Source organism: Pogona vitticeps, chromosome 3, assembly GCF_051106095.1.
Source record: "Pogona vitticeps strain Pit_001003342236 chromosome 3, PviZW2.1, whole genome shotgun sequence".
Taxonomy (NCBI): Eukaryota; Metazoa; Chordata; class Lepidosauria; order Squamata; family Agamidae; genus Pogona; species Pogona vitticeps.
In genome coordinates, this window is record NC_135785.1 from 261,358,940 (window position 1) to 261,377,632 (window position 18,693).

Below are 18,693 nucleotides of genomic sequence, written 5' to 3' on the forward strand. Positions count from 1 at the left end.
GGGAAAGACTAGGAAGGAAGGTTGGGCTAGAGTTAAAGATAGGCATGCTTTCTGTGGTGTCTTTTAAATAACAATAATGTGCCATCAAATCAGTTCTGAGTTATGTTGACCCTTGTCAGGGTTTTCCAGGTAGAGAATATGCAGAAGTTGTTTCCCATTCCCTTCCTCTAGGGGCGCTGTGGGACCATGCAGCTGGCCCAAGGCCACCCAGGCTGGCTATACTTCACAGGAGGTTGTTGTTGTTGTTTAGTCGTTAAGTGGTGTCCAGCTCTTTGTGACCCCATGGACCAGAGCACGCCAGGCCCTCCTGTCTTCCACTGCCTCCCGAAGCTTGGTCAAATTCATGTTGGTTGCTTCGATGACACTGTCCAGCCATCTCGTCCTTGGTCGTCCCCTTCTCCTCTTGCCTTCACACTTTCCCAACATCAGGGGCTTTTCCAGGGAGTCTTCTCTTCTCATCAGATAGCCAAAGGATTGGAGCCTCAGCTTCAGGATCTGTCCTTCCAGGGAGCACTCAGGGTTGATTTCCTTCAGAATGGATAGGTTGTTCTCCTTGCTGTCCAGTCTTTTAATTGCGTGGTTGCTGTCACCATCTGCAGTGATCATGGAGCCCAAGAAAGTAAAATCTGTGACTGGAGGTGCACACTCTGAGCCACTGATCTCTCCAGCCAGCTTGAGCTTATCTAGCCAAGATATCTTTTGATAAAACCTATTAAAACATTTCTAAATAGAAGAGTTGGGAGCTTTCTCCTACCCTGACTTACCCCACCTTTTCTCTCCTCGCAGATGGTCAGAGTATTTTGCTGTCTAGAGTAGACGCTGTCTAGAGGGTGGGGTAGAAGTCGATTAAATAAATAAATAAAATAAAATATTTTGAGCACAGGGAGGGTGTGTGTGTCTGTTTTTGTGTGATGAGAACATCATCCAGAGAGAAGATGTAACAGCAGTGCTGTGTCTAAAGCATGCACGAGGCTGCCTCTGAGAACGGTTTCGCACTATATTGCTATATATATCTCCACCAGAGTTAGTCCTAAAACTTCTGCTGCCTGAGACACAACCCCCTTACCCTTCCAAAGTTATGGTATACGCATGGCAGTCATCGAAGCCCGCCAAATTATTTTGGCCACCCAGAAGAAAATCTTGCAGGTGCGTCTCTCTCCCCCCCTCCCCGCCCCTGTGCTGACAATAAAAATCAGCGATGCATTTAGAAACTTATCATTTGCTTATCTTTCTGCACCCAAAATTGATCAGAGGTGGCCATCGCACACTGCCTAATACTAGGGTCGGCCATCATTTCTATATAGGAACAATATGATGCCAGTGTTTGAATTGTTGTACGTAGAAATTGCCATTGGGAATGATTGTGTTGGGAAAATCCAGCTGGTTAAACCTTTTTTACACACACACAAACACACTGAAGTCAGAAACATTTCTTCTGTTTCTGCTCTACAATTCCGAGAATGCTGAGGAATTCTGGGTGTTTTCCAGACTACATTTCCCCAGCACTGGATTCTTCCCGCAGAGATGTCTGGGCCAACTGGTGTAGCTTTTTCAAAGTCTAGAAATGTGAAGTTTGGTGGTTTAAAAAAAAAAAAACTCCCAGAACGGAAGGATGGCTATCTGGGGGATTCTGGGAGATGTAGTCCAAAATAGTAACCTTTCCAAGCTGTGGTCCTTTTCTATAAATCTTCTGCAAGAAATACATTATGCACCTTTGTGTGCATGTGTAATACTATACAGTATATATCTCAGTTATGCAAGGTGACATGTTTATTATTTATTTCTTTAATTCATGTGTATCATCTTTGGCCCACCAGAAATAGCTGCCAAAGTGACTTACAATAAATTTGAATTATATATATTTTTAAAAGATTAAAGATTTTCTAAAAACAGGTCTATATGCATATACTGTATAAGTTATTTAGTGTATAGGCTGTCTCTTGATGAGGTGATTAAAGGTGGCTCATAATGTTAAAACAACTAAAATTAAAAAACACAATAAATGTGTACAATTAAAAACCAGTTAATGATGATAATAATTAAAAGTACATGAAGTGATTAAAAACATTTAAAACATACACACATACATCATTTGTTACTTTAATGATTTGTCTATTCATTATTGCTTTTAGAACTTGATGGTGGGTTTTTGTATAGATGTGTGCAAATCGGCGTGCTTACGACCTCTAGTACACCCCAGAGAATTCCGTACGGCTTTTTGCCTTTTTGAAAACTGATTTCTAAAGAATGGGTCTTGATGATGGTTTTTAAAATCTGTTCCGGGAATCTATAGGCATCTTCATTGCCTTAGCCGCCCTGAATTTGGGGGGGGGCAATTAAAACATATATACAAACAGAAATGCTTGCAACAACACCACGTGCATGTATCCTGTGGAAAAACAATTTTGGAAAAAGTGGCCCCATTCAGAAAGGGCTCCTCCCTATACGATTCCTTCCTCCCAGTCTTGAAAGAGAAAAGAAAAAGGGGGGGAAAGAACAGAAAAGGTGCCTGTCACATAATCTGCCTTCAATTGGAATGTTTGAGCTGGGGTTTCTGTTTACATATAATGAAATCTAATTAGATTGTGTAGTCCTTCTTATAAACATCTGAATTACCCAGCTAAGAAGATACAGATGCATATGGATGCAGGGAGGACTGGGGGCTGGGAAGGAGAGAAGGGATTTTTTCCATCAGGCAAGTGAGCCCAAACATCCTGGTGTTTTAAGATGGTGATCCCCAAAGGATGCACTCAAAAAGGGCTGGGAGCCTGTGGCTGGGAGTTCCCATGCCTCCGGGATGCCCAAAATGGACCACTGGCATGATTCACTCTCGGGGGCAGAGGGGAAGCTGACGTAGACAACACCGGCCTCTTTCTCCATCTAACCCTGGTGGAAATTCTATAAGATAATTCTGTCTTCAGTAAGATTGGTGGTATTCCTCCGTGTACCAGTTGCTGGAAGAAGCAAGAGGGTAGGGGCTACCATGCTCAGATCACAAGGAACACAAGGATGAGACAGGCCTTAACTGGACAGCCCACTCTCTTATAATAAGCCACCTTCTCACATTCTTTAGGGTGCTGCTTATTCATTTTGTTATTTAGTTAAGTCGTGCCCGACTCTTCCTAACCCCATGGACCAGAGCATGCCAGGCCTTCCTGTCTTCCACTGCCTCCCGGAGTTGGGTCAGATTCATGTTGGTCGCTTTGATGACCTTTTCCATCCGTCTCATCCTCTGTTGTCCATTTCTCCTCTTGCCTTCACACTTTCCCAACATCAGGGTATTTTCCAGGGAGTCTTCTCTTCTCATGAGAGGGCCAAAGTATTGGAGCCTCAGCTTCAGGATCTGTCCTTCCAGTCAGCACTCAGGGTTGATTTCCTGCAAAATGGATAGGTTTGTTCTCTCTGCAGTCCAGGGGACTCTCGAGAGTCTCCTCCAGCGCCACAATTCAAAAACATCCATTCTTTGGTGGTCAGCCTTCTTTATGGTCCAGCTCTCACTTCCATACATCACAACAGGGAAAACCATAGCTTTGACTATTCGGACTTTTGTTAGCAATGTGAGGTCTCTGCTTTTTAAGATGCTGTCTAAGTTTGTCATCGCTTTCCTCCCAAGAAGCAGGCGTCTTTTAATTTCGTGGCTGCTGTCACCGTCTGCAGTGATCATGGAGCCCAGGAAAGTAAAATCTGTCACTGCCACCATATCTTCCTCTTCTATTTGCCAGGAGGTGATCAGACCAGTAAATTTGGAAAACTCTTGTCTTCAGATTGAACCAGAAGACTTGGGTATGTTCTGTGTACTCACACCTTTCAGTACTTTCTTTGACATTTTACTCCTACATTTGAAATCACTTTATGAGATGGATGAGAAATGCTGTAAAATAAGTCTCTGTAACTCTCCGTCTTTCTTTCTTTAAGTATAGTATTGTCAGCCCTGCAGTTCTAAGGTACTTCTAAGATCATTGTTTGGGTCTGCTGATTAAATCAGCCTTTGAAATCAATCAGTGCCAGCCAGCTTTTAGAAAGGTAACATGAAAGATTTCCGGTTAAAATATTAACTGCTTATTCTCTCTTGGTAATCATTAACCACTCCCTGGAATGACCTTGAGGATAATTTTACTGTGCATGTTTCTCATCAAACAGAAAATATGGATTTCTAAGCCTTTTGGTATAGGTGACGGAGGTAATCTGAAAATAAAACAGAAAAAATATGTGCACCCTAAATCCTTGTATGGGATATAACCATTTTATTTTATGCCCCATGATTACTTACATACAGACAAATGTGGCATGCACAGTTTTGGGAGTGGGGTACAGTTCTAATTAGAAAAGCATATTTTAATTAGCAAACTAAGGACCAGTTATACTTTTCTTGTCTGTTTGCTCCAGATTTAGTCTCTCAAGTATAAATCAAAAATTAAATATCACCTTAACTTATCATATGATTATTCAGCAGGAAGTTATTTATTCTCTTATCTGACTTATCTGATTTTACCACTACAAATATAATCTTTATGTTATGTGCTCTTAAAGTGGAACAAACTTAGAGCAACTTAATAGAGTTTTTCAAGGTGAGATATTTAATGAGTGGTTTTACCAATTTCACACTCCCCAGTGAGTGGGGATTTGAGCCCAGGCCTCTTGAGTCCTAGTCCATCACTCTATCCACCAAACCACACTGGGTATCTATCATCTCCACTGTGAGGCTTAAAAAGGTGTCAAAAATCTTATTTAAACAACAGATCTAGCAGTCTTCATGTCCTGAGGGGAGCAGGGCTTTTGTGAAGCTAATGGCTCTTAACTGCTCAATCAAGACCAAGGTTTATTTCCTCCATATGGTTTGCATAACTACCAAGGTGGATCCTAAGAACACATTGGGAAAATCAGTGTTCTCACAACTGCTTTGAGAATGGCAGCTACATTGGGAAGGAAAGGTGGAAGAAGACGGAGGGTGACAGACAGGGACTTTCTGGAAGCCCATTTGTTCATGGGGCTGATCCTCACGAAGAGTGTTCTGGAAAACTCTTGTCACTGAAATCAGCAGGGCGTCTGAACAATGCGTCCAGAGCAGCTCCCGAATGTTATCATTTTCTGCATAAATAAAAAAAAATTTAAAAGAGGAAAGCGCCTCTGAACCCCAAAAGGGCCTGCTCCTGATGAGACGGTGCGCAGGATCGCTCTGCGCGAGTTTTGCTTTTCCTGAGCTAAGCAGATGATTCAACATCCAACCGTCTGCCTGCTTTTTGATGCTGGTTTTGATAGAACCTGTTAAAAGAGACAGCCATTGGCTAAGATTAAGCAAAAAAAAAAAAAAGATCCCTACTAGATCACCTTTATAATATCTACAGCTAGATCTTTCTGGGGTCTACAGATACATGGATCTTTCCTCACTTACATTTAAGGAAGACCTGCCGGGCGAAAATCCATCTTGCCCTCCACTTTTGGACTTCACCCGGATACAAAGCCTGACGAAGTGGCCTTGATCCACGAAAGCTCGGGTATTCTATGATGGCTTTTTTTTAGTGGCCTATAAAGGTATCGCCGGCTGTTACATTTGTATTTTCCGGGTAGAAAGGTAGAGTGGAAATTAATCCAATTCATGAATGAGTCGGTCACGTGTGACACACCCACCCTCCTAAAAATCCGGCTTCTACTCACGCCTGGGAAGCCCCCCCCCCCCCGTTACAGGTGCAACGCCGTCCCCCACCGTTTCCTGGGAAGTAAACCCAGGGCTCTCTCAAAGCCACTTACTCCTGAGTCGAGGCGCCTAGGATCGCGTTGCTTCCCCTCAGCCCGGGCCCTCTGGCGTTAAGTTTTATGTGACAAAAAAGTACTTTTTGTGGAAGATCCAGCTGTGGATGGGGGCGGCAGAGATGCGGAAAGGGTGGCAATATACATGTATATGTATACTGTATGTATATGTATATGTATATGTATATGTATATGTATATGTGGAGGGGGTAAGGAGAGAGAGAGAGAGAGAGAGAGAGAGAGAGAGAGAGAGAGAGAGAGAGATCCTTACCACCACCACCACACACACACACCCCGACACACACACACACACATACTTTGCTGCTCTTTCTCCTCCTCCTCCTCCTCCTCCTCTTTTGGGGGCCCCTCCCTCCCGACAAGATCAAACGGGGTATATTTGTCCTGCTTGGCACGCAGTAAATCCGGCACGTTTTTTGTTATGCTAATGCGGGCTGACATCACCGTTCACATCAAAGCCCGGAGGGGGAAGCCTATATAAGCAGGTCTCCTCTCCAGGAAAAAAAAGGGGGGGGCATTCAAGAAGAGTTTGCGCGGCCGGCTGGTTCCAGCGAGGGAAACGATCGCCCGGGACTCCGCAGAAGAACCACCGGCGGCGGCGGCGGCAGAGCCCCCGGGCATGCACAGGCTCCCCTCTCTGCAGCATCCAGGACCCGAGACCCTTTTCTTTCCCCCGCCTGGCGCAAGAGAAAGCTTTTTCCTCCGATCCTCGCCGCCCGTCTCCTCGCCTCCTCTTTCTGCAGCGCTTCGGAGCCCCCCCCTTCCCGTCCTCTCCGCCTGGTGTTTTTCAGTTCAGCCGCTTTTTACCTCCAGCTGACCTTCTTCCTGGCTTGGGGGGGAAAACTTTGCTTGGAAGCAGAAAAGTGCGGTCCATCCGCCTCGCCCGAATCGAAACCCTTGATGCCTGTTGGAGAGTAGAGCGAGTGGAGGCAGAAGAAAGTCGGCTGAAGAAGTCTCAACTATATGTATAGAGATATATGAACAACAACCCGCACCTCTTGTGAAGGAAAGAGAGACGCGATTGTCTTGTCCAAAGGTAAGGGGGGGGGGGAACCTCCGGACAGCTTGGGTGTTTGATCCACAGTGAATAAATACTGTGATTTTTTTTGGGGGGGGGAGGAGCGCTTGGGTGTCCTCCAGAAAGTTTGGGAGGTGAAAAAAAGGAAAGTACGGAAAACAGGAGCGATATTCGGCGTCTTGGAAAGGCGAGCCCGGAGATCTGGTCAATTTCAATGAAATTGACAAGCGCGTGGAGGCGAGCGCAATTTGCGGTCGACCGGGGGAATTGCGAGGAGAGGTCGAGTGTGCGTGTCTTTTAAATAATGATCTTTTCTTAAAAAAAATAATAACTAGAATTGGAGGTAATGGGGCCAAGGGGGAAGACGGTTCACACGATCTGCTTCACGGGTTCGCTTGGGTTTGGCGTCGTTTGGGGGGGGGTCAAAGGAACTGCGCACGGAAGAGTCGGAAAGTTTCCGAGCTGAAACGGGTGGAGGAGCGCAATGATCGGGCTTCAGACGTTCCTGCTTGCGAGGGCTGCTACAGAAACCCGCATCTGAACGGGTCCAAGAAATTGGGGGGGGGGAGAAGGAGATCGAAAGCACCCGTGGGGATCAATGTTTTGCCGAAATGGCGGGGGGGGGGGGGAGAGAGACAAGGCCGGCGGGTGAGAGCAGAAAAGGAGAGGCGATGTGCGGGTCGTGACGGATGCCCCTCTGTGGCCGATGGGGAGCGAGTGGGGACGCCGTCCCTGAACCTTGGGGGGGGGGGATCCCTTTCCGTCGGCAGGTCCGCCTTAGGCGCAGGGCGAGGGTGAGGAGCAGAGCACGCCTGCCATCGGGAGCGCGCCTGCAGATGGCATATAGGCAGCATCGCCCTCTTTTCCAGGGCCCGTGTCATTCCGGATCAGAACCCGGTGAGAGCCGCAAAGGCGCCCTCCTGTTTCTGAACTCTCCAGAAATCGGGTGGCAGAATCAAGGATTTCCCATTTTTCTAAGTCCACCAGAATCTCGCCCGCCCCCCCCCTGGCTCTACAACCCTCGGGGAGGAAACTTATTTAGTTAGTGACTATGATTTTCAGGCCGATGAGGAAAAAATGGTTTCTTCTCCCTCTCGGTGTCATGAGGTCTAGAAACTTGCAGGGGGCCATCCATTAAGCCTTTACACGACCCGCTGAGACGGGCGGGAGGCTGCTTGCCCAGTTCTCCTCCCTGGCCCGCACGGATTGCGCGGGGACGCTTCCCGGATCTTTCGCCGCGCTGCCTGCGCCTCTCCCTCGCACGCTGGAAAACTTAATAAGTGGCGCCGATCTTCGGAGCCCTCTTGTTATCTCCGCGCCCTCCTCCCCAGTAAAATCGGAGCGAATAAGCTTTGCTTCGAGTTTACGGGAGGTTCCGAATTGCTGGGGAGGTAAAACGGGGGCGGTGTGTTAGAAGCCGGGAAAAAAACAACAACTCTCACGGACTACAAAGTCCATAGTGCCGCAGGCAGCAGGTCAACTGGGAGGTGTAGTAAAAATAAACGAACACACGCACACGTACACAGCATCTAGATTTGTAAAAACAGCATTTCTACCGAGAAGGAAGACCCCCTTCAAGAATACTTCCCAGTTAGTGCGGAGGGAATGGTCCCTAAAAATAACTCCCAGGGAACCGCTAGGGGGTGTGTGTGTGTGTGTGTGTGTGTGTGTGTGTGTGTGTGTGTGTGTGTGTGTGTGTGTGTGTGTGTGTGTGTGTGTGTGTGTGTGTGTGTGTGTGTGTGTGTGTGTGTGTGTGTGTGTGTGAGAGAGAGAGAGAGAGAGAGAGAGAGAGAGAGAGAGCTTAGTGTGATTTAATTCTGATTGTGCATCAGATCCAAGTGTAAGGTCATTTCCAGAGAAGGAAGCACTATTAAACAAAACAAAACAAAAAGGGGGCTTACTCATGAGTAAACATAGGCTAAGGCTGCAAAACCTGTGTACACTTAACCGGGGATGAGGGCCAGTTTAACTCAGTACCCCTTTGCTCCAAAGAAATGAACTCAAAGCTCTCTTGGCCGAACTTTGCTGGACTTTTTGACACACAAACGGACACATCGACCCCCCATGTCCGCACCATTGGACGAGACGGTCTGGAGGTTTGTCACCTTTGCAGAATAGCTGCAAAATAAGCACGTCCTTAGGACATCAAAACAGGTTTTTTTTTCAGTGCCAGATTTGCCACCTACGGTGGTTGTAAATGGGGCACCCTCCTTAACAAATAATGTGTCCTCCTCTCACCCTCTGCTCCCTCCCTCCCTCCCTCCCTCCCTCATGAGCCAAGAAACCCACTCCCTGCCTGAAGGAACTGAACATGAACCAGGAAAAAGTCAAAAGGGTAAAGATTCACTGAGCGAGAAAAATCACGTTTTGCCTGAAACGATCATTCATCCTCATTGTTGTAGCTCGGTGTTTTGTTTTAATTTTTTTTCCCTGTAATTTTGCGAGGCTGGGTGGGGATAAGGATAAAAAAGAGGTCTGTGCTGGATGTGCAAGTCGAAGAGAGAACAGCCACTGTTAAAACCGCCCCCAAAGGGCTTGTAAGCTCTTGTTTGCGCGTCTCAGTTTACAGATTCTGACAAAATCTATGTATATTAATCAAAGCATGAAAGTGCAAGATTGGGAAGGCGGTCATTTGATTGTATGTCTGATTTTTCATACGATACATAGTTCTTTTTTAACGCGTGCTATACATGACCAGATTTTCATGCACATAATATCTGCATTATATGTTTCCTTTCCAAGTTCTGGGGCCTGCCGTGTATTATAGCCATAATTTTTTCAGTGTTTAGGGCTTCTAAAGGCCTCGATTCGGCCCTGTTTGCCTGCGTGCATATTTGTGATTTGATACCGGAACTGGATTTTGAGTCTGCCTCTGGGTCCCAAATGTGTCAGATGCTACCTGCCCGGTTCTGCTCTGGAAAATAGCTGGACTACTATGTTTGCAAAAGAAGGGTTCTCTTACACCCCCCCCCCCGAGTTATCACGTAGAGACTGGTTAGACAACAAGAGAGGTGACTTCACAGCCTTTTCCAGTCTCATCTCCTGGTTGCCCGCCAGCTTCCACAGAGGGTGCCAACCCCGCTCGTGATGAAACAAGCTTTTCCTGGGCTCTGCTGCCAGAGCTGAAATCCAGGTGTGGCACAAGGGATGGTCCTTTGAATACCCTTGGCTTTTGTGGGTGGGGAAGGGTGAGGGCTGTTGTTTACTTTTAAAATTCCTGGCAGTGCTTCATTGGCCACACCTTCCAAACTGGCATCTTCCGGATGTGGCGACTACCATGCCCATCATCCCCCATCAGCTGGCCCTGTTTTCCCTGCCTGAACAGCTAGCTGCTCAGCGATGATGGTCACGGTAGGAACTACACCCGGAAGATGCCCAATATTGGCCAGCCAGATGTAGCAATATCAAGCGCTCCCTATTTCTCTCTAGAGGGTCAGTCTCCAGACTACAGGGCCCATCAGCCCCCATTTCAGCTGGGCCAAGTGCCTCGGGGGGACACTTCTCGGAGGTATTGGCTTGTAGCTCCACATTAGCTGAGGATGATAAGTCGTGTCAGCTTAGGGTGATAGGATCGAGAATCATAAAACATCTGGAGGGTGCCCGATTTTGGAAGGCTGACCGTGATGTACCTTTGCAAGGCTCCTTTGATGTGCTTGTCGTTTCCACTTGTACGGCAAACACATTTGGGCTTGAACATTGTAAAGAGCAGTATGTGGTCAGGGAGAGAAAGAGCCACAGTTTTTTCATCTTAACGACGCTCTTTGGATTTTTCGTACAGCCGGCTGCTGACAGCTGCGCAGACGCTTTCTTAGATTTACGGAGCAAACCATCTCTTGGGGAATTCCGTACGACTGACGTGCGTCTCCCAGTTGCTGCTCTACGTGTAGGACTTCCAGGGCTAGACCCGTCAGCTGTAGCACAACACAACACAAAGCATGTGGCTCCATAGAATCTTTTCTAGTCATGCCAGATGATGTTCGAGTCAAACTGGACTCAGCCCACGCTGTTGAGAGAACAGTGCGGGCTGCCTTCAAAGAATGAAGCCACAAGTTCTCCTTTTTTCATCTCGACATGGGCAGGATTCATCACCGTCAAAATGTGATCCTGCGATAATCCAGGCCAGTCACTCTCAACCAGTGGGGCATGCATCTCTGGAGTGACTCAGAAGGAATTTAGGTGGGGCAGAAGGTTTTCAGAAACCTTACCGAAAATTCATTCTCCCTTCGTCTTCACATCTTCCTGCAACAGTAAATGCCATCTCTCACTGAGTCTGCCTAGCTTAGCCCTTTTGATATAAGGAAACATTCTGCCCATAGTTTCCTGGCAGCATTCAAAGTGATGGTTCTTAACCTATCAAGCCCTAAATAACTTGGGTCCAATTTATCTCAAGGACCATCTCTCCCGTTATGAGCCTGCTCAGGTCAGGAGAAGCCTTTCTCTCGGCCCCTCAACCCTCACAGGTGTATTTGGTGGGGACAGGGGAGAGAATCTTCCCTGTGGCTGCTCCCAGACTGTGGAACTCCCTCCCACTGGAGACCCAGCTGGCCCCATCTTGGCTGTCCTTCTTCAAGCAAGCAAAGACCTTTCTCTTCAGGCAAGCTTTCCCTCGATAACTGGCTGCCTGAGTAGGGTTTTTCAACGGATGACTGCACTCTACGGCTTTGAACATGTTTTCAGTGCTGTTTCTGTCTATCGCAGGTGGCATTTGTTTTTTTAATATTTGTATACTTACTGTTTTTAGCTTTAAATATGGTTTTTTAATGATGGAAGCAGCCTCAGGTCCTTTTTAAGGAGAAAGGTGGGGTAACAAATAGTTAGTTAGTTAGTTAGTTAGTTAGTTAGTTAGTTAGTTAGTTAGTTAGTTAGTTAGTTAGTTAGTTAGTTAGTTAGTTAGTTAGTTGAGTGGGTGGGTGGGTGGGTAGGTAGGTAGGTAGGTAGGTAGGTAGGTAGGTAGGTAGGTAGGTAGGTAGGTGGGTAGGTAGGTAGGTAGGTAGGTAGGTAGGTAGGTAGGTAGGTAGGTAGGTAGGTAGGTAGGTAGGTAGGTAGGTAGGTAGGTAGGTAGGTAGGTAGGTAATTTTAGGTGCATATGCCCCTGAAATGACACAGAAATAACCAAGATTTGGCATAAGCGTTTCACATGTATTTCTAAGAATTCCTCTTTTTTTCCGCTCTGTCCACACACCTCCCTCTTAAGTGTCGTGTTCTGCCAATTTCTGGCTCTGGCTCTCAGACGATCCATGCTTGGAGCCTTTGAACTCAGCAGGAATACCTTTGGGTCCTCTGTGACCGTTTCCTAGCTTACAATTTTCTGTACATGATAAAACAGAAATACACTCATGGCTTTGCTGGTACATCTCTAGGATTTTAAACAATAGGAACGAGATGTTATTTTACAAATACCGTTATCTGCTGCCTCGGGTCCTCCTAAGGAGAAAGGCAGGGGGCTTAAATATTTTAAATAAATAAATAATAAACATCATCCCCCTAGGCATCATTTGCAACCTTGACACAACCCGAGTCAGTCGGTTTCTTAAAAGCCAGACCACGACGCCATAGAGAGAGGAAGATGTACATGGGATGTGTGTTGAAGCTTTTTGCTGTGGTACGGCAATATTGAACAATAGAGCTTTTCCTGGATTGTGCTGTGTCCTATGGAGGGTAAGGTTGTTCCATTTTTATGGCTAAGGATGTGAATCTTTTGGTTTTAGAGTCAATATTTTCATGCACTTTAAGACCGGATCTCAGCCCTCCAGGTGTTAATAGACCTAAGCTCCTCTCTCTTGCTCTCCATCGGTTCTGCTGGCCAAGGGTAATGGGTATTGCAGACTAGTGGCATCTGGAAAGCTACACATCGTTCATCTAGGTTTTACTTACTTTTTAATTTATTTAAAATATCCTTTATCCCGCCTTTCTCCTTTAAAAGGACCCAAGGGGTCTTACGTCATTTAAAACACACAAAAAACAATGTTTAAAGCTAAAAACATTATACAAATACTCAAAAGGATCAAAAGCGCCACAGTAAAAGACGGTAAACACAAGCCACACAGAAAGCAGAGTCAAAGCAATAAGGCACGGCCGTCCATTTAAAAACCACACTCAGATCGCCAGTCCATGAGGGAAAGCATGCCTGATGAGAAAGGTCTTCTTTGCTTGTGGAAGGACAGCAAAGATGGGGCCAAGCTGGCCTCCAGTGGGAGGGAGTTCCACCGTCTGGGAGCAGCCGCAGAAAAGCCCCCTCTCCTGTGTTCCTCCACCAAGCACACCTGTGAAGGTGACGAGATCGAGAGAAAGGTCTCTCCTCATGATCTTATCACTCAAGCAGGATCAGAAAGTTGTTTCTTGTCTGTCCTCAAAGAAGCCCCTTAAGTCAAGGAATCAAGAGGTTGGAAATGTTACTTTTTTTTTTTTTGGACTACTGTTCTCATAATCCCCCTGATACGGACTGACACCAGTGGAGACAAGAGATCTCTGCTTTGAACAACTAGCTGTAAGAATCAGGCTGACCTTCTTTAGCTCTAGCTTCGCCCCAGAGCCAGCAGATTCTGGAAGTCTACGAGTGTATCAGAAAAGGTGCCCCTTCATTACCTCTCCTCAGCAAAAAAGCATTTAGTGATATACTACTGCTGACCATGGATGCTCTATTGAACTCCCATAACTAATCATCACTGATAGACACCTCCATTCCTTTCCTCTGTGCATTTGACAGACACGGGGAATATTACTTTTTAAGAGCCACAGAGTCTTCCCACCAACATGGCACTTGGGCATCCTCGTTGGGGGATTTTGGGAATTGTTGTCCAAGACAGGCACCTTTCCAGCCTCTTTTCTGATCACCATGTAAGCATGGGAAAGCCGGACAGGAAGAAAATGGATTCATTTAAAACGTAGTGCTGGAGGAGAGCTTTGTGGATAACCCCGGACGGTCAGAAAGACGAAGCAGTGGGTCCTAGCTCAAATCAAGCCTGAACAATCTCTGGAGGCAAAAAATGAGGAAACTGAGGCTGTCCTCCTTTGGGCACATCATGAGAAGTCAGTATTCTCTGGTGAAGACAATAACGCTGGGCAAGGTGGAAAGCAACAGGAAAAGAGGAAGACCCAATACGAGGTGGACTGACTCCCTCAAGGAAGCCACACACTTGAGTTTGCAACAGCTGAGGAGGGTTTTTATGAAGACAGGCCATTTTGGAGATGGCTCATTTGTGGGGTCCCTGGCTCATTCATAGGGTCGCCGTAGTTCAGAGGGGGACCAACGTGATGAACAACCAGAATCGTCCTTTAGTGGCAACTGAAGAACGGGGGAAAGAACAGAGACTCTTGTGGTCCTCGAAAGACGAACAGATTTGTTAGGGTAGAAGTATTCACACTTCTTCAGAAAGATTCTCGTGGGGGGGGGGAAGCCAACCCAAAACAAACAAGGACCTGTTAATATCAGGAGATAACAAGCCACTTGTTCTTGGCTTGACCTGTGATCTGACTTTTCCCCTTTGTAAACAACACATGGAATAGCTTGAGGATTTATTCTCCATTCCCCCATCTCCACCCTTCGCCCTTGGAAATTCCTCTTGAAGGAAATTCCTCTTGAATGCCTTGAGAATACCTTGAATAAGGATGTGACACCTCTTCAAGGAAACCCAGCCCAAAGTGTTACCTCTGTGTGTGTGTGTGTGTGTGTGTGTGTGTGTGTGTGTGTGTGTGTGTGTGTGTGTGTGTGTGTGTGTGTTCCCCTCTTGTCTTTTCTAGATCTAAACATAGATTGGTATTCTTAGGCGTTCTGCCTTATTTTTGGGGATTGCAACTTCCAGAATCCTCCAGACATTCATGAACGATTCTCGATATTGTAGCCTGAAAAAAACTAACTTTACAAGATCTGGTTCTATTTATTGATCTTATCTTATTACTGCCCCCCCCTTTCTCCTTGAAAAGGACCCCAGGCAGCTTACAACACTGAAAGGCCATATTTAAAGTTGAAAGCCCATGAGGATGCAAGGATGGCGAGCCTCATTAAAAGACAATATTTAAAGCTAAGAGCAATGAGTAGAAAGAGGCATCTTACATCGTCAAAAGGCAGTATTAAGGCAAAGAGTATAAAATAAAAAAGTACACATTTTTTAAAAAAATGCTCCTCTGAGAAATGAAAAATGCAAGCAGTGCTGAAAATCCAATCAAAGCAGTAAGCCATAGCGATCTGCCTAAAAATCTATCTAAAAATCACATACAGGGAAAGCTTGCCTGAATTCTGGATGAAAACCTTAAAATTGTACAGACTGGGCTAAACCTGCAGAGATAAGCGAATCCTTATCTCAGCAGCTATTCTGTGTGTTTTCAGCAGCTGTTCTGTTAAAGTTATCTTTAATTAACTAGCCTGTTTACTGCCCGGATGTTTCTACTAACCAGCCATTGATACATTTGTGTCCAGTGTTAATACAATACTTATTTTCTGTATCCTATTTCACTAGTAAAGCCATCCTGTGTAGCCTTGGGTAAGCTGCATACAGTCCCCAGGGATCCCATCCCCCCCCCCCCAAGTAGAAGGGGGGTCTACTAAGCATTGTCTACCTGGAAAACCCTGGAAAAGGTCAGCATGAGTCAGAAGTAACTTGATGGGGTATGATTTTTAAGGTATCTGGTTGGGAGTTCGATTCCCTGCTGTGTCTCCCTGGGAGAAGAGCCAGCCTGTGTAACCTTGGGCAAACTGCACAGATCCAGGGTGCCCCTAGAGGAAGGGAGTGGTAATACACTTCTGAATCTTCTCTCTCTAGAAAACCCTGAAGTGGAACCTTGTTTTACGGAAGGAAAGCAGTATATTTGTGTTACAGCTGATTTCCCCCAGCATTTTAATCTGCTGTAATTTTTGTTATACTGGAATATAACAACTATTTTAAAACTTCCAGTCCTCTGGAATATAACAACTATTTAAAAAGCCAAACCCCAACGGTAGTCTGGGCTGTTAAGATGCCCAAATCCATTGCAGAGATAAGAAGAGGTTCGGAAATAGCTTGTTTCGAGCAGCCCCACAAATGCTTCAAGATTAAGGAGTGAAGTTTTGAAGTGGACTCCTTTAGAACGGAGATTAAAGGCATTGAAATATCCCAGCTGTAGCGAGCAAGCTGTAGCGAGCAAGCGGGTTTTTTTTTTGTAAATGGCTAGCAACAGGCTGAACTTAGCTCTAGTTGCACAAATTGGGTTATTTTAGGTGGGGGAAGGAAGGAAATTTGCCCGTGTGAGCCTGTTCTTTATGATGGATCTGTTCCAGGAATGGTGTTTTAGAGGCAGAATTCTTAGACCGGTGGGACCTTCTGGATGGAAACCTTAAAAGTGTACAGACTGAGGAAAAGTGGTTCCTCGGACCATGGCCAAGGGTAACTTTCTCTGCTGTCCTCCATATGGGAGGGACGGAGACTTCTAGCGTTCCCTAGGCTCTCAGCGCTTCAGATGGGGAAGTTACTTTCTGGAAAAAAATAGTATACTATCAGTTCCAGGCAGAGCAATGGCTGGTCTTAATTTGAGAGGCTTACTGTTTGATCCTAACCAAATTTCCTTGACATGAAACTTCTTCCCCCTTTTGATTTTAGTATCATTTGCCTCACCTAGACCAGTGGTTCTTAACCTTTGTTACTCAGGTGTTTTTGAACTGCAACTCCCAGAAACCCCAGCCAGCAGAGCTGATGGTGAAGGCTTCTGGGAGTTGCAGTCCAAAAACATCTGAGTAACAAAGGTTAAGAACCAGTGACCTAGACTCTAGACTCACAAAGAGAGTAGGGCTTAACAAGAAGCTTAAGGCAGATATAGCAAGACCCAGGTCTATGGAGCCTGTGTCCTGAGCACACTCCTGTCCTGCGGTGAGTCCTGGACCCTTTGTGCATGGCAGGAAAGGAAGCTGAACACCTTCCACATGCATTGCCTCTGACATATTTTTGGTATCTCCTGGCAGGACCAAGTTCCAAATAGAGTAGTCCTAGAATGAGCTGGAATTTTTAGCATGTATACATTACTGAAACAGTGATGTCTACGTTGGCTTGGGCACGTCATGAGAATGGCTGATGGTCAGATTCCAAAATATCTCCTGGATGGAGAATTAGTGCAGGGAAATTGCCCCAGAGGGAGACCACAGCTGTGATACAAAGAGATCTGCCAGCAGGATCTGAAGGCCTTAGGAATGGACCTCAATAGAAGGGAAATCTTGACCTCTGAGCGTTCAGCCTGGAGGCAGGTGGTGCATCACGGCCTCTCCCAATTTGAAGAGACACTTGTCCAGCAGGCTGAGGCCAAGAGGCCATCCCGAAACCAGCAAAATCAGGGAGCTGGACAGGGGACAGATTGTATTTGTCTTCAGCGTGGAAGGGACTGTCACTCTCGAATTGGCCTTCTCAGCCACACCAGACGCTGTTCCAAGTCCCCCATACAGAGCACGTCACCATCGTCTCCCAAGACTGAAGGATGCCTACAAGCTTCACCTAGGTTTATAGACTGGCAGGTCAGTTCTGCATTTCCTACCACAACCTTCTTAGGGTTTTCTAGCTCAGAAACTGTTTCCCAGGTGCTCCTTCTGGGGGTGCTCTGGGGCCGCTGCACTGCTTGCTCAAGGTCATCGGGGTGGCAGGGGACGAGTGCAGGGCAGTTGCCCAACCCGTTGATAAAGGAATCAGCTAGCTCGCGAACAGCCTCACTGGGTTTTAACTTCCTCTGGGTGACATGTATTGCTTTGCACTTTAAATCACACCTTACTCCTGCTTCGTGTGTTTCTGGGGGTCGAAGTCGTAAAAAGTAACTTTGCCAAGGTCTGCTCATAAGTCTTCTGAAGCAGCTTACCCTCAATTAAGGAAATGCACACCAAAGATCATGTCTGTCTTATTGAATGCTAGTGCAAAGCTCTTTGTACATGTGCAGGCATTGTTTGTTGTGACCGGGAGTTCCTTGCAACGTATGGCCATTCCATGGATTAAGACTTAAAAAAACATCCTGTCCTTAATAGCCATGTTGAGATCATGCAGGTCTGATACCATGGTTTCCTTAATCAAGTCAATCTATCTCATATTCAGTCTTCCTCTTCTCCATCCCCCTTCAGTTTTTCCTAGCCTTATTGTCTTTCGTAGTGCATCTTGCTTTCTCGTGGTATACCCAAACTATAATAGCCTTAATTTACCCATTTTCACTTCTAAAGACAGCACAAGCTTGATTTGATCTAGAACCTACTGATTATTTGTCTTTCTGGCAGTCCATGTACTGATAAATTTCTCCTTTGCTACCATTGGTTCCTGTTTCTCCTGCCAGCTTTCTTCATTGTCCAGTTTCTACATCTATAGATGATGATCGGGAATACCATAGTACGGATGATTTGGGCCTTGCTTTCTAGCAACACAATCTTCCATTTTATGATCTTTTCTAGTTGTTTGTGCCCTGGGGTATCCATTGTTTTCGGAGTACATGAGCCAGAGCCCTGGATTGGGGAAATTCCTGCTGAAGTCACCAGGCATAGGCTGGATTCTTTTACACGCATCCACACCACTGTGTGAAGGGAGCTTCCGCCTAACCCATGGGGCTAAAGACAAGGTCTCTACTATCACACCTCTGTTCAGCTCCACAAAGAACGCTGTGTGCATTTAAAGAGTGTTGGTTGCTCTGGGTGTTTCTGTTTTACATGCCTTCCAAAAAAAAAAAAAAAATCCAGCACAGCAGAGAAGAGGCTGAGCGTATAAAGAAAGAAGCCTCAGGGGACCTTGTGAAGATAGCATGTATTCATTAGAAGGCTCCCCCTCCCTTGCAATTTAGGGACAATTCTACCGATCTATCGTGCATGGGTGTCATAAGAGTGATATACAAGATTGTGCATGCAAAAGACTAAACATCGTCTACATATTATTATTAGAACTTTCCAGTTTAGATTGCATAAGCCTCTTTGGGTGGATGTG

General features: G+C 46.0%; 1 protein-coding gene across 1 annotated transcript in view; it reads left to right on the forward strand.

The window, feature by feature from the left end:
* The first annotated feature begins 6,207 nt into the window (after nt 1-6,207).
* WNT11 (Wnt family member 11) overlaps nt 6,208-18,693 on the forward strand; it is a 65,668-nt gene continuing 53,182 nt past the window's right edge. The window contains exon 1 of the mRNA XM_020809688.3: nt 6,208-6,802. The gene's annotated coding sequence lies outside the window, so the exon portion shown is untranslated. The remainder of the gene's footprint in view (nt 6,803-18,693) is intronic.